Genomic DNA, 14670 nt, shown 5'->3' with positions numbered 1-14670 from the left:
GTGTGTGTGTGTGTGTCTATATATACACACACACACCTTGTATTGCGACATGACCATTTTGTCTGTGTTACATTAAACAGATGATGAACTTAAGTTGGTTGGTTGTTCCTGTCATTACATACTTTAATTTTGTGAAAATAATGTAAGTTTCGTGCAATAATGAAATTTTGTGATGTGCTTATGGCACCTGTTTTAAGAAGCGAAAAGTAGCCTTGAAGGGTGGTAAATGGAAATAGAGAGATGATGATCTGCGGGAACATGAATAGGAAAGATTTAACTAATTTTGAACATAAGGTGATATCTTCCAAGAAAGAATTAAGACAGCAGGTACCTGTTGGCTCTTTTCTGTACTATGGTGTAATAGATTCTCCAAGTTGGGTAATTTGGGGGAAGGGAGGAGGGAGGGGCAGATGAGCCTATATTTCCCTGTAATCAATTTTTGTAAGTAATATCTACTATTTGTAGTGCTAGTCTGCTTTGAAGAATGAAATTGAAGCAGCCATAGCCTGAAAGGTTGAATGTCCGTATTGTGTATAAGAATTGAAGACAGAAAAGTACTTGGAAACACTCTCCTTGCAAGGTATTGTGGCAGTTGTACAGGAGCACTGTTTTGCTTGAGTGCATTCGAGTCAGTGCTGTTTGACTCCACAGATGCCAAACATTGCAGTAGACACACATACTCAAGACATTTGACATCTAAACTCTTTATAAAGTGTAAACATAGTAAGATACACTTTGTTGACACGAATGGTGAAACCGTTAAAAGTTCTTGTGAATAATTTATTACCGCCATCTTCTACTAAAATCTTCTTGCCATCTATTAAAAAAGACTCTCAATAGGGGTGGAACCTTTGACAAAAGTTGAGATGTAGGTATTGTAGGAGGGACATTTGTGGTGACCTTGACATTTGCCATGATGACAGCTCACTCTCAGTTCTCTCTATCCACAGAACATGTCTATGATGGTCCATTTGTGACTTGACTGTGTAACGATGCATTTTCAAACAATGGAAAATCCAGCATAGACTGTAACAATATTATGAAAAGGAAAGTTGCTTCTCACCAGATAGTGGAGATGCTGAGTTGCAGATAAGCACAACAAAAAGACTGTCACAAATAAAGCTTTCGGCCAGTGAGGCCTTCATCAAAAATAGGTGACCGACACACACACGTACACACAACTGCAGTCTCGGGCAACTTGAACCACACCACAAGACTGTTGTTTCAGTTAGCCGAAATTGCAGTTGTGTGTGTCATCTGTTTTTGATGAAGGCTTCACTGGCTGAAAGCTGTATTTGTGACAGTCTTTTTGTTGTGCCTATCTGTGAGTCGGCATCTCTGCTATATGTTGAGTAGCAACTTCCCTTTTCATAATACTGTAACAATGCAATTTATTAACTCCAAGGAATGTACACACACAAGCATAATGAGTTAAAGAACTCATACAGATACCTGATCCCTTCTGGTGTTGTGCAAGTCGTCATCGAACCCCTTACTGACAAGAATTAGGCTCTTTCACTCACTTCAAAATAAGAAAACAATGAAAAATGCACAAGCCAAAACGAAGTGGAGTAAAACACTCCCTGCCTATAACTGCCACTTTAAAGTTTTTGTGCAACGCTTCGTGTTTTCAACCAGTAATGTGTCACTGAATGAGGTGACGCAATGGTTCACACATTGGACTCGCATGTGGGAGGATGATAGTTAAAATCCGCATCTGGCCATCCTGATTTAGTTTTTTCGTGAGTTCCCGAAATCATTTCAGGTAAATGCTGGGACGGTTCCTGTAGAAGGGCACGGGCAACTTCCTTCCCACCCTTCCCTAATCTGATGGCTTCCCCATCCTTCCCCTCTTCTGATGGGACCAATGACCTCCTTGTTTGATTCTCTTCCCCCGAACCTACTGGTAAAATCTCATTTTTGTCTCAGTAGATGAAATGGTTTTTTTACTGAGGGGTCATGCATTGTTGCTGGCTGAGTGCAGCTGAGTACGTGCTCCGCTTCCCTACTCCCATCATTACTACTGTTTCCCCCTTCCTACCCCTCTCCTCAGCTTGCAGTCAGTGCTGACACCACTTCTTGCCACTGCCGACGAGAGGCAGGGAGGCATGAGAAGTGGTTTGTTAGGATCTGATCTGATTTTCAGAGACTGTAGCCTAGCCGCAGCAGCCATAGACGATGATCATGTGTGCATGAGTTGGGTCTGACTGATTGTGCGAATGTGTATGTGCTCTCATTTTCTGACAAAAGCAATTGGTGAAAATTTAGTTGTGAGAGTGTGATTCCCTCTTCTATGTGCCTGTCTTCAGCTCAGCAATCATCTTTACAGTGAGTTGTTACCTATCCTCATTATTATGGGCTCTCAGAATATTTGAAAAAGTTATCTGTTGCATGGATTGATGACCGTGGTCTCATTTCATCAACATGTCTGTGGCACATGAATAGCTGGCCACACGAGTGGATTTCCTTGACGGACCAAAACCACAGGCCGTTCCTGTGGGTATCTGTAATGGATTGTGCCTGCCAATCAGAAGCCATTTGGTTCCCACTAATGTGCAGACCCTGCCTGTCAGATCTAGTCTCATCAATCTGCCCGAAGGCTGGGTCTGTTTATGTCTAGCGTAATGCAGCACATTTTCATGGTTTATCCATGGACCCAGGACTGCGGCGCCCCTCAGCAGGCCAGAGGCAGTGTGTTTCAGAAATTGCAACTGCCTCACCGCAAGTACACGGACAGTGTGGCGTTTTATAGACATTTTATTTGTTCTAGTAAACTTTGACACTTAAAAAGTAGTTCATATGTTCGAAGGTTTGCACGATAAGAAGAAGAAAATTGTGTCGGCTGCTGGCGGTTTGTAGTGGTTTATACGCTGGGTACTCATATATTTCCTGAAATAAACACCACAAAATACCTGTAAATAATAGATGTAACACAGCGGCTAAACACTGACAATAACGAACATAATAGAACTAACATTTTATTAGCAGTTACCTACAGTGTTGGTTTACACTGTTCTTCCCCGCCTTACACACTTCTTTCAAGAGGCCTACTTTTATCTGAGGCTGTTTCTGAAAACAGTGAAGGTATTTCAAATCTGTCTTGCAACTCCAAGGAAATGCGTATTTTTGTCACCAGATGTGTTTGGTTTTATTGAAATAAAATATCATCAATGGTCATAATGAAACAGATGTGCCATTTGGCTTGCTTTCTCCATATAAAAACAGTTAGTCACAAAAGATGTTGATGTTAAAACTGAAGATTTTTGCTCACACCGTCTGCTTGCAAGCTTTTTACAGGGATTAGCACTATTGCTTCTTGTACTGTAGCTCCAAAGACAGATGGTCAATGTCTTAACTTACCTTTGAGATTTCAAAATTTGTCAGGGGGAAACTTGTAGCAACCTTGCTCAGGTTTTACATGTGCAGTGGCTATTAAAGCAATCTGGCAGTAGTGCTCCCCAGTGCCATGTGCATGTACCATGTATTTGGTGAACAAGTGTTGTGTTAGTAGTGCTTTGATTTCATAATTAGTTACTCTAAACACCTGTATACATTTAAATGTTCATTGTATTTTAAATGTATCTACAGGATACGTTTTTTGCATTGTAGTTTCTTTCACTCTTCATTATCTGATCTTTGGTGTTTTTTTAGAGCAAAACATATGTTCTGTACTCTTATCTCATTTTGTTGTTATATGTTTTCCCTTTAATTCTCACTGCTAACAGCCCTTCCAATGTTATTTTGTTAGTCTACCTCTTTTAACTAATTCCTGGTAATATATCTCTCATCAGCTTCATAACATTAACATGTTTGGTATATGATCCTCACTGCTGCTAGCTTCTTGTGTATAAAAATCTCTAATTGAAATTACTAATGCTAAACTCCAGTAGTTACATTGTCTGAAACATCGTCCAATTAATGTGACTGAGAAGTGAAGGCAGTTGCATTGGATTTATGATCAGCCTAATATTAATACACAGATTAACTTACCTGTTATACACGAAATAAGAACTTAATCTACAATTTATTTGCAGTTGCATGTGTGTTACAATAGTTGTCACAGTCTATAAAGCTAATTAATGTAACACCTACTACACTATTGCATTATAATTACTCCCCATCACTTCTGATGGTATGCTGCCTATTCACTCAGTACTGCAGGTATTGTCAAAGATGATATGAACATAAATTAAGCTCATTTGCATTTACACACTTCCCTCATCTGATTTGGTACATCACACAGAGAGTGTGTCTGATCAGTTTACTACATATGAACCTTCCCCAGTGTTTGATCATAAAAATTGATATGATCTGCATTGCTTCCCCTCCATCTGAGTTACAGTGTGTTCTCCAGTGAGGCATGGCGCCACAGATGAAGTTTTGACGCTGCTGGCTGGTCATATCCTTTTTGTCAGCTGTTGGACAACTGTTTTTTTGAAGAACAGAACCTGAAAGTAAAGTGAACATCGGTTTATAAATTTTGAAACGGTATACCTTTCACTTGCGAACCGTGCTCAAATATGTTAGGGTTTGTGGTTTTTTTAACATCACAATATCTGTGCAATTTAAGCCTATGTCTTTTGAGAAAAATTGATAGTTTATGTGAATCTCGGATAAAGTTAAATTCAAGTTAATCACAGTATTAAATCCTTTCACTATTGTAATGATTTATTACTGAAAAATAATTGTTTTAGATGAAATAATTTATTAAATGTAGAGTTTATGCTAATATTGCTTTCATATCGGCAACCAAGGACTTTGTGCCAGATAGTGAAATACACTTCAGTGTCTGAATTTTGTTAGATGTGCTCGACACACTTAATCATCCCAAAGTGTCATACTAATAAATCTAGTCTTCATTTCCATTGCTTACATTAAACACAATGTTTAAAATTTGAAATCTGAAGTGTACCTGATATTGGGAAGAAAGACTTGAAGAGAGTGTGGATCTAAATGTAGCTCAGCAGCTTTAAGGTTTGATAATTCAAATAAAGTGGTGCCCCTTAAAAAACTTACTTAGAATCTTCACTTAGGTCATTGCATGCGTCATTATCAGTTGTATTGTTTATCACAGGAGTCCTCTGTATTGGAAATCACAAACTCTTGGAAAACGTAAAGGGAGATGAAAAAGTTTCCATTTGATGGCCGTATAATTCAGAATCAGTATGCTGATAATGCACAAATCAATGTGAACATTGAGACAATCATCCCACTGATGGGGCAAGATTGAAGATACCTGATTGGTAAAACTTCTTGTCCTGCTGCATCAAGAAGTTGATAACTGCCTGTTGCACATCCACGTCGACAGGAAGTGTCAACTGTTCAAGGCCTCTCTTAAGGGACTGATGGCATTATGATTGCGTGGAGAGAGATCAGGTCTATAGGACGAGCACTCGACCGAGCGAGGTGGCGCAGTGGTTAGCACACTGGACTCGCATTCGGGAGGACGACGGTTCAATCCCGTCTCCGGCCATCCTGATTTAGGTTTTCCGTGATTTCCCTAAATCGTTTCAGGCAAATGCCAGGATGGTTCCTTTGAAAGGGCACGGCCGATTTCCTTACCAATCCTTCCCTAACCCGAGCTTGCGCTCCGTCTCTAATGACCTCATTGTCGACGGGACGTTAAACACTAACCACCACCACTACGAGCACTCGAGAGTCTCCCTTTTCAGTTGGTGCAACTTCTACATTAATGACATTTGAGATATGTGGATGTGTGTCATCATCGAGCAGCAGCACCAGTTGTCACAGTTGGTTTTTACACATTCTTCATTCTGTGGTGGATGTCTGCTGGTATTTGTCATTCACCAGCCAATAAAACAATTGGTTGCTTTTGATAATAACGTTACCATAGTTCAAGTTTCCGCATTTAGTACACGTCTGTCAGAAAGACATGAATGCCATACTAATCCTTTGGCTGCATGTTGGTGCTTATATATCCACAATGGTGTTGTATTATGTTATACATACGTTGCAGCAATGATCTCGTATGGAAACTTTTTGATTGCTCTCTTATAATAAGTCATCATTATTATTGTGACCTATGGAATCTATTATACACAATATTTCACTGAAGTAATGCTACTATCGAAAACCGGAAGTTAGTGATTCACTGTCAGGCATCAAGTTCCAGGTATGGTTAGTGTAAGTCATTGTACTGTATTTACTGGTGATAGTTGTGTGTAAAATATGAAACTAATTTGAATAGTTGCTGTGATTGAGTTTTAAGCACAGTATCCTTCAACTTATAAACGAATATTTTTGAAAAAGCAATTTGTGAATTCATAGGAAGATTTTGTGATTTTTTTTTTTCCTACAGATTAAAAGTAATCATTTTGAAGGCAGTAGATTTTTTTTATTTTAGGTGGCAGATGCTTTACATGTGTTAAATGTTGCTTGCTTTGTGTGCTAGAGTTCTGGAATTTGCTTGTATTTGACTGAAGAGAGAAAGTGTACAGAAAAGTTGTGTGTGTATTGGAGCAGACATGATTCATCATAAATTCATATATCAGTTGTGTGAATGTTTATTGTGGATTTGCCTTAAAATGAATTCATAAGTTGGATTGTATTAATATTAGCTTTCTATGTGAATTGATGGCAATGTTTAACAAGTTAGAGTAGTAATAGGTACTTATCAGCAGTTACGGAGTATGTGTTGTGTTGTGTTTTTTGTAATATAAGATTTTTTTCCTTTATACTTCAATAAGTAGTGACACATTTTGACAGTAGAACGATGTAATTCTGAGGCTAATTTGTAACTATGACAATTTGATTTTTTGTTAACCCTCGAGTGGGTGCAAAGTGTACTTTTTACATTTGATGAATAGCTACCTTCATGTTGCTAAATTAAATATGTCTGGGCAAAATCATAAAATAATCATAGTTTCTCTAAACAGTTATTAAATAAACCATTATATAAACTAAATCATGGCTTGATTAAAAAATAATAAAATAAATTTTAATTACATCACTCTGCTGCCGCATACAAGTGTTTATTACCTCATAGTAATGACCCACTCGAAGCATTAAAAAATGCAGTTGCATCATATTCATGTCAACGTCTTGTTTGATCACTAACAGTCTCTTAGATAACTGGCTCATTGTCGGATTGTGCTGCTAGCTCAGAATCTGGGTCATTTTCTTGTGCGGATCATGCATTTTTTTCCTCACCTAGCTCACTGTTTATTTTGTATTACTTCTGCTCACTTGGATGTGTGAAAATGCAACTAATCATTGTGTTCACGGAAGCAATAATGGAGTAGCTATAGTCTCAAAACGTAAAGCAATGGAATGGTACAAGACAATGTTACTTGCGATGAGCACATTTTGTACAGAGATGCACCAACTTGAGGGTTAATGACGTAGAAAATGATATGTGGCAGAGATGACGAGGGAGAGATCTAAAAAAAAAATTAGAAACCCAAATGAAGAAGACATGGTGAAGGAAAGGGAAAATTATCGTAAACATTGGCATCCAGTGATGCAATTTCAAATTCTTTAATAGGCAATGATGTGTCATTGATAAGAAGATGGTCAGGGGTTAGAAATGATAGTAAACATGCAAACGAACAAGTGTGGTGACCTACAAGATATAGTAAAATGCTTTTGTGGCTATTTGTTTATACTTTATAAAGATTTGTATACTATCAAAAAGAATACAGCAGGTGCATTACTGTGATATTGGAAAGGGATATTTAAATATGCAACTGAAGTTTCATAAGTTCAGCATTATGATGTAATACAATAAAAATAAGGCACTTGGACTTTGGGGGTATCAAGAGCCTGACCAAAATGCAAAAGAACTTGTGCAGCGAGGTTCAGGCTTTTCTGCGAAGTTCACCACAGAGGCTACTAAGAAAACAAAATGCTGCAGAAAATAAAACAATATTTTCTCCTAGGGATTATTGTCAAATTTTTCCAAGCAACAGTGGGACTCTTCTGTTATGATGAATGTGTAATTGATATTTTAGGCTATAGACCTTTCTGAAATTCTAAGATAGAAGTTTATATTCCACTGTTAGTGATTGTCCCCAAGATCTGACCAAAAGATCTGTCAACTCGCTTGTTATAATTTTTTTTATATATATATAAATAGCTGTGTGAATGTTGTTGAGACCACTCACAGGTGCAAAAGGACAAATTAATTGTTAATATATCTTTCTGAGAATGATGTCCTTTGTGTGTCACACTTTTGTAAAATTATTTTGAAGTGTAAAATAACCTACAGTAACATTGTATTCTAGTGTTGTGTTAATCTCAGTAGATCCTTTCTTCAGGATGTCAACTCTGATGTATTTTTGTTATAAAATGTTCTTATTAAGCAGCACAAGTAATCCAGTTACAAACAATATGACCAGTTGAATGAACAGATAGGATTTTTTTTTCTATGTTGGTGATGTCATATTCATGGAATACTTCATTCAGATCTTTCATAATGCCCTTTATGTACACACAATAGTGTCATTTTGTCAAAGATGGCAGATATGAGATGTCACGTGCTGAATCAGGTTACAGGAAGTTGTAAAATTGATGTGTGACTATCTGTGTCCAGTGATTGCAGCACTGTTTTTGTTGACCGACTTACAAGAACATTCACCACACATTCAAAATATCCTAAGTAGCAGATGCTTTAATTAGGTTTTTTGGATTACAAGCAAACATTTGGATAAAAACATTCCACTCATTGCCACTGGAATAAGATCTGCTCAGTCATGTCATGCAAAATGAGAAGCTGCTTTAATAAGTATGCAGCAAATGTAATACACAGTTGGATCATGCCCAAGACAGTCATTTATTTATTTATCCTTAGACAATTGTTCTCTCTGTCACCAAAATTAGTGTCCACCTTTTCGTGTGACTCTGGTGAAATATACCTGCTTCATAGAGCCATTAATGATCATTATCTAACAAGACAACTAGTGAGAAAGATAGAAAGTTTAATCGGATGAAGTTTGAAAGTTGATTTGAGCTACAGATCTCACTCCTTTGTGTTCTGATGCAGTGGAAGCTCAAGCTTTGTTTTTGATTTAATGGTGATGTTATAAAATTTCTCACCTACAGCAGAAGTCATCTGACTGACATATTCCTTGTATTGGCCAACATGAACTTAGAAATTAGTTCTGTGCAAGACCTGTTCTGTATTATAAATAGAAGAGGTAGAATAGCATGTGTGACCTCCTATATGTTTTTATTGTAATCTCCAGGATTATACAAATATCTTAATAACTCCCTGCTATTGATGTAAAATCAAATCATATCTTTTTACTGAAGCCTTGACGTTCTACATTGCTCGGGAAACAGTTACAGGAGTACGATGTTCTTTGTACTGGTTTACTATGTTCCTACCTCCCCCCCCCCTTTTTTAAGTTCTGTCAGAAAAGTCATTTAGTTCATGAATTATTGGTTTGTTCTCAAGCTTTTACTGCCCAACCTGTGTGCTATTTTCATTGGTTGGCAAGTATGATACGATCTATTGCACACAATGTAGACAGTTGTATTTACATTTTATATACGCATTTTTTTATGTATGTTATCATTGAAGGTACCTTTATTTTTGTTATTGTATTCTGCTGTGTGTGTGTGTGTGTGTGTGTGTGTGTGTGTGTGTGTGTGTGTGTGTGTGTGTGTGTGTGTAGAGAGAGAGAGAGAGAGAGAGAGATCATAAACATGTTAAGAATATTTGTGTAGTATTTGAGTGTGGTTACTAGAACAGTTCAGTTTCTTATGTAAATGTCTAAGATATATGGCCTTGAAACCGTGTACCCACTGTACCGAAAATAGTGTCTCAGGAATGTCATTTGCCTCTGAAGAAAATGTAGTACAAATTGTGTATTTGTGTTTGTCGATTTTGTTGAGAGTACTCTGTTCATTGTACGATTGTGGTTGTATTAATGACCCCCATGTACAGGTAGCATATTAATATGTCCTTATTGATTGTCATATTTCTAATGAAAATATACTCTTAATCATAAGCTTATTTTTTGTGATGTGTCATTCATTCATTCTTAAACTTGATGAAGCTCTGTAGTTTCCTAGAGGCTTATGTTAGAGGACAGGTTTCATCTTTATCATAGTTCATAATGGAAAATGAATAGCATGTGTTGGTAAAATGTTCCACCTGCAATGATGTGAGAGACTGGAAATGTTTGTGTCTTTATGATGCTACCTATGCACTGCAAGCAGAAATTGAAAATTTATTTTTCACCTAGAGATTATTTTTCTTCTGTGTGTAACATACATACTTTTTCAGTATTTATTTATCAGGTATTATATACAGTTATATAACAGAAATACAGTATCCGTCCTGTGTAAGGCAAAGCCTTACATCAGTTAATGTCAGTAGCAGTGCAAGGTTTGGGTACACAATTTGTCAGATGATGATGATGATGATCATTACATGTTCAAAATCAGTGCAGTATTCTCATATTTCTTATGCAATTGCTGTTTTTATATTTGTATTGTAAAGCATAATAACAATTCTCATTCAGAATTTTTTTTTTTTACTGTTGTAGAATAAATGTAACAAATATAATTATGTGGAATAGATGACTTTGCAAAATTTTCCATCAAAGCTAAGTTAGTATTCTGTCTTATTTGGTTCATCTCAGGAAAAAAAAGGTACTGGAGGTAAACACAAAGGATTGTGCAAATAAACATTGTAGAGGAATATTTGTCCTTTCTGCTTGGCAACATTAACACGTATCATAGTAGTGACGTGCACAAAAAAGTTGGGTGACGGGTCGATGAACTATCAAGGAGCACTGTACCACGTGACACACAGTAGTCAACATTGTTGTTCTGCGAAGTCTGTAGCTTGTGCTTTAGGTTGTGCATAAGATTTTCATGGCAGTCTTCATGTATGGTAAGGGCATTCGGCCACTGTAGTTTTACATATGGGGGAGGGGGGGGGGTATAAACCAGACAAGAAGTATTACATTAAGCTTTAAGAAGTGACAGTGATAGTTTTCTTAGCATATAAATTGTTCTAGGGAGAGTCATAAGCAGAAACCTAGTGTGGCACTTACCCCAGCATTGCCAATTATCAGGATAGGCAGTGGCTGGAACATGTGGTGTGGAATAGGACAAAGAGCACACTAGCCCTGCTGTCTCGAAGTATACTCCATTCTTCACTGTCAGAATTCTTCATACATAAGTCTTCTTAGTTCCACACCATTAGAATACATTATGTGTGTTTCTCTTTACAGACCACACTAATTCTACGTTAAACATTTGCCCCATGTGTGAAAATACATAACAATATTATTTCTGTTGTCTGTTATGGATTAAGTATTATACCGAACCTGAAATATGTAGTTCAAGTTGCATAATTTAAAAAAAGGGCTGTGTTAGATATGAAGAATCAGGAATTGACACCTTATTTTATTAATTTGTAATTGAGGAGAAACTAACATGAAATTTCATTTTCTGTTAGTTTCCATAGTTGAGGATGCCTACAGTTTAGAAGCATCCACAATTTCACTATTTTGTCTTGAATAGTTGTGGAGAAAAAAGGGCAATTCTAATAAAAGATGTTGGTCCTGGGAAATAGCCATTAAAAAAAAGAGAGAGGTGACTTTTAAAGCTTAGAGATGATTAAAAGCTGTCTGCAGCATACAGTTTGTGTTGTGCATCTAGTGTTATCTTTTGGCTTTTTTTAACATAATCTTATCACCTGTCTTGCATCCTTTGCCATCTGCAGTTAATCAGAATGACAAAGACCCAAGACTTATGTTCTCATCAGAAATGATCCCTAATTTTATTGCTTCTAATATTTACATATTTACACAGTTACAGGCGAGATTATCATCATGAGCACCTGTTTAAATGTCTACATACCTACAAAAACAGTTTTTGGTAGATTCCAAGTCATTGGATTTTGTGTCTGCCCATGGAAAAACAATCTTGCGGCAGGTTGGGCTGGGATGATCTCTTCATGTAGGCTTTATTGCACCATTTACAGCTGTAGGAAAACTATATGTATGTGACTAGGACCCGTCTCACTTTTGTTGTGTTAAACTTTCATCTTGATGTATCACCAGCTTCAGAGAGACCCATGTAATGGCCTTTCATCTGTGGAAGAATTGTGGAAAATTATTCCCCACATATCTTCCTTTATAGAAACAATTGCCCTTATTTAAGCCACAATTGCCCTTATTTCTCAAAATTTGCTTGTCCATGATATCTGTAAAGGGTTTCTGTCTGATTCTTAGCGAAGTGATCAGCTTCAGCAAGAATTGAGTATTGAAGGAATCTACAAAAACATTATATACAAACATACTCATTGATTTTTTGCAACCATGAAAACAACTGCCCATTCCAATGGCATTGTTAAAGTTTAGCTACAACATTTATGGATCGAAACAAGACATCCCTATATTAAAGAGTGGATTGGAAAGCAAAGATCAAATGCTGATATCAAAAGTGAGTATGAAAGACAAGCACATGACTTTAGACTAAAAAGTGCTAAACTAATTTTCAGGAAAAATCTTTGGAGCATATAGGAACAAGATCCCAAAGAGTCAAAATCTCCTAAACAATCTTTGACCGAGCATTGCATATTATTTCCCTTAAGCATGGCTTTATTCTTGTTCTTTTATTTTGTGCTGCAAAAATATGCCCTTAAATTGTAATGAGGCTTGTTCTTCGATATTCAAGTGAGATGGCTGACTTGCATTTGGGAAGAATAGATTCAAATCACCTGCAGATCGTCTAGATTTTCGGTTTTCTGAAAACTTTGAAGATTTATGTTGATACAGTTCCTTTGAAGAGAACACTGTAAATTTCCTTTTCCATTCTTCTTTAAGAGCATTTACCGTGCCTGTGATGGCCACATTCTTGAGAGCATGCTTCCATTTTCTTGTTTATATTAATAAGCAGGACAGCTCTCATAAAGTTTTGTCAGGTCTAAAACAAGTGGTGCACTCAGAATGAAAAATAAACAGTACTCTTTAATTTAATGTCCTTTTTGTTAATTTTTGCCAAACACCAATGAAGAAATCAAAAGAATTGCATTCATTTAGCACGCAAGTGATACTGCTTTTTGGTATATATAATTCATTAACTACATATACTCCTGAGATTCATTAACATTCAAGGCCAATAATCATCTATTGGGTTTTCAATGTAGAACCAACACTTTGTCTGGTGAAATACAAATAGTTAAATTTTTTTCTTGTCAAGTGAGGCAGTAACTGGGCATCAGTAAGACAGGGACTTGTAGAGACTTAATTAGGGATACATGTATATGAATAAATTGTGTGTTAACAATTATGAGTAGGTTACATTGCTACTCACATTAAAGATGACACATTGAATTGTAGACAAGTACAACAAAAAGATTGTTGCACTTTGAGTTTTCAACCAAAGCCTCGTTCAGGAAAGAAAGGCAAAAAAACACACACATTCAAACAAGTAGGCATGACTCACGCAGACAACTGCGATTTCTGACAGATTTGGTTAGACTATTGAACAGTCTTTACACAGAGGCTATTGGTAGCAGTCATGTGCTTGAGGTGTGCCAGCTGAGAGTTAATTTGAATTGGATTTTTATTGGTCTGCTTTTATCATTCAGTACAAATTGTACAGTTGATATTGGGCAGGCTAAAATAAGCATGCAGTTACATTTAGTATCCACAAAAATGGCATGAAAGTGTATATATAAATCAGAATTTATCAGTAATAGTTTAAGAACAGGTCAAAATAAGAATACAGCAATATGTAGCACCAATAAAACAATAGGAAAATTAAAATTATGTGCTCACTCTTACAATCTAAGTTTATCAGTAATCGCTCCAGTAATATTTATTTTTACATGTGCAGAAACTCTTGTAAGAATAGAATCAGTGCTTTATCAGAAATGACTTCAGTTTTGTTTTAAAAATTGGATGTTTAGCATTTTTATTTCCTTTACTATCTTATTGTGTAGTATGACAATAATGTTAATTACGCTTCTTTGATAGGAGATGATAGGAATATTTTTTATGCTTACACAATTGCCTGTGGTACAGTAGTTGTGTACATTCTTGTTCTGCAGCAATTTTCATGTCTTCAAGAGGCGAATAAGATAGTTCCATAAAAGAATAAACATGGAACATTCAGAGCAATATTATATGTTCCCATCTCTATACATAGTAGCTATAACCCATGCTCAGTAAACTGCCTGTGAATTAGCAGCTTGTGTATTGATGAGTATTTGGTCAGTGATGGAATTTGTACACTCTATTGATATTGTTGAATAATGTCTTGTGGGGTTTACAGTGAATCAGTTGGTCATGTGTATAAAAGCAACTCCCTCATTCGTGTCTTCTGAAAAATCAATGTTGAAATCATCACAAAACACTATCTTCATATTTAATCCACTATCCTGTGCAGTAAAACTTCAGCATATTGCCTTCTATAGACAGATATCAAAACACTTGCTACAGAAAGCATAGAAATTGAAGGTTGTGTATGTTGTAAGTCATATTGTTGTGACACGAGATAACTTTTATTTATGGACTGAGGATAAAGTAAGATCCGTTTGTATTTTGTTACTTCAAATGCAACATATGAATGCTGTTTTCTGTAGTAAAACTAATCCTCTCTATACACCGCAGTGACAAAAGTCATGGGATTTTGTGTACACTTAAGTTCCATAAACATTCATTGCGATTCATGGTGGGTGATCTGGGT

At 36.5% G+C, this 14670-nt stretch overlaps 1 long non-coding RNA gene across 1 annotated transcript; it reads left to right on the top strand.

Annotated features, from left to right (window-relative positions):
* LOC126336603 (uncharacterized) lies at positions 1-10548 on the top strand. The gene is made up of 2 exons (XR_007564979.1): positions 1-9599; positions 9636-10548. It is a non-coding gene; the product is annotated as an uncharacterized LOC126336603 (long non-coding RNA).
* Positions 10549-14670: the final 4122 nt, after the last annotated feature.

This window comes from Schistocerca gregaria, chromosome 2, assembly GCF_023897955.1.
Source record: "Schistocerca gregaria isolate iqSchGreg1 chromosome 2, iqSchGreg1.2, whole genome shotgun sequence".
In the NCBI taxonomy this organism is placed as follows: domain Eukaryota; kingdom Metazoa; phylum Arthropoda; class Insecta; order Orthoptera; family Acrididae; genus Schistocerca; species Schistocerca gregaria.
The sequence above is the reverse complement of the archived record's forward strand: the minus strand, read 5'-3'. Positions and strand labels throughout refer to the sequence as shown.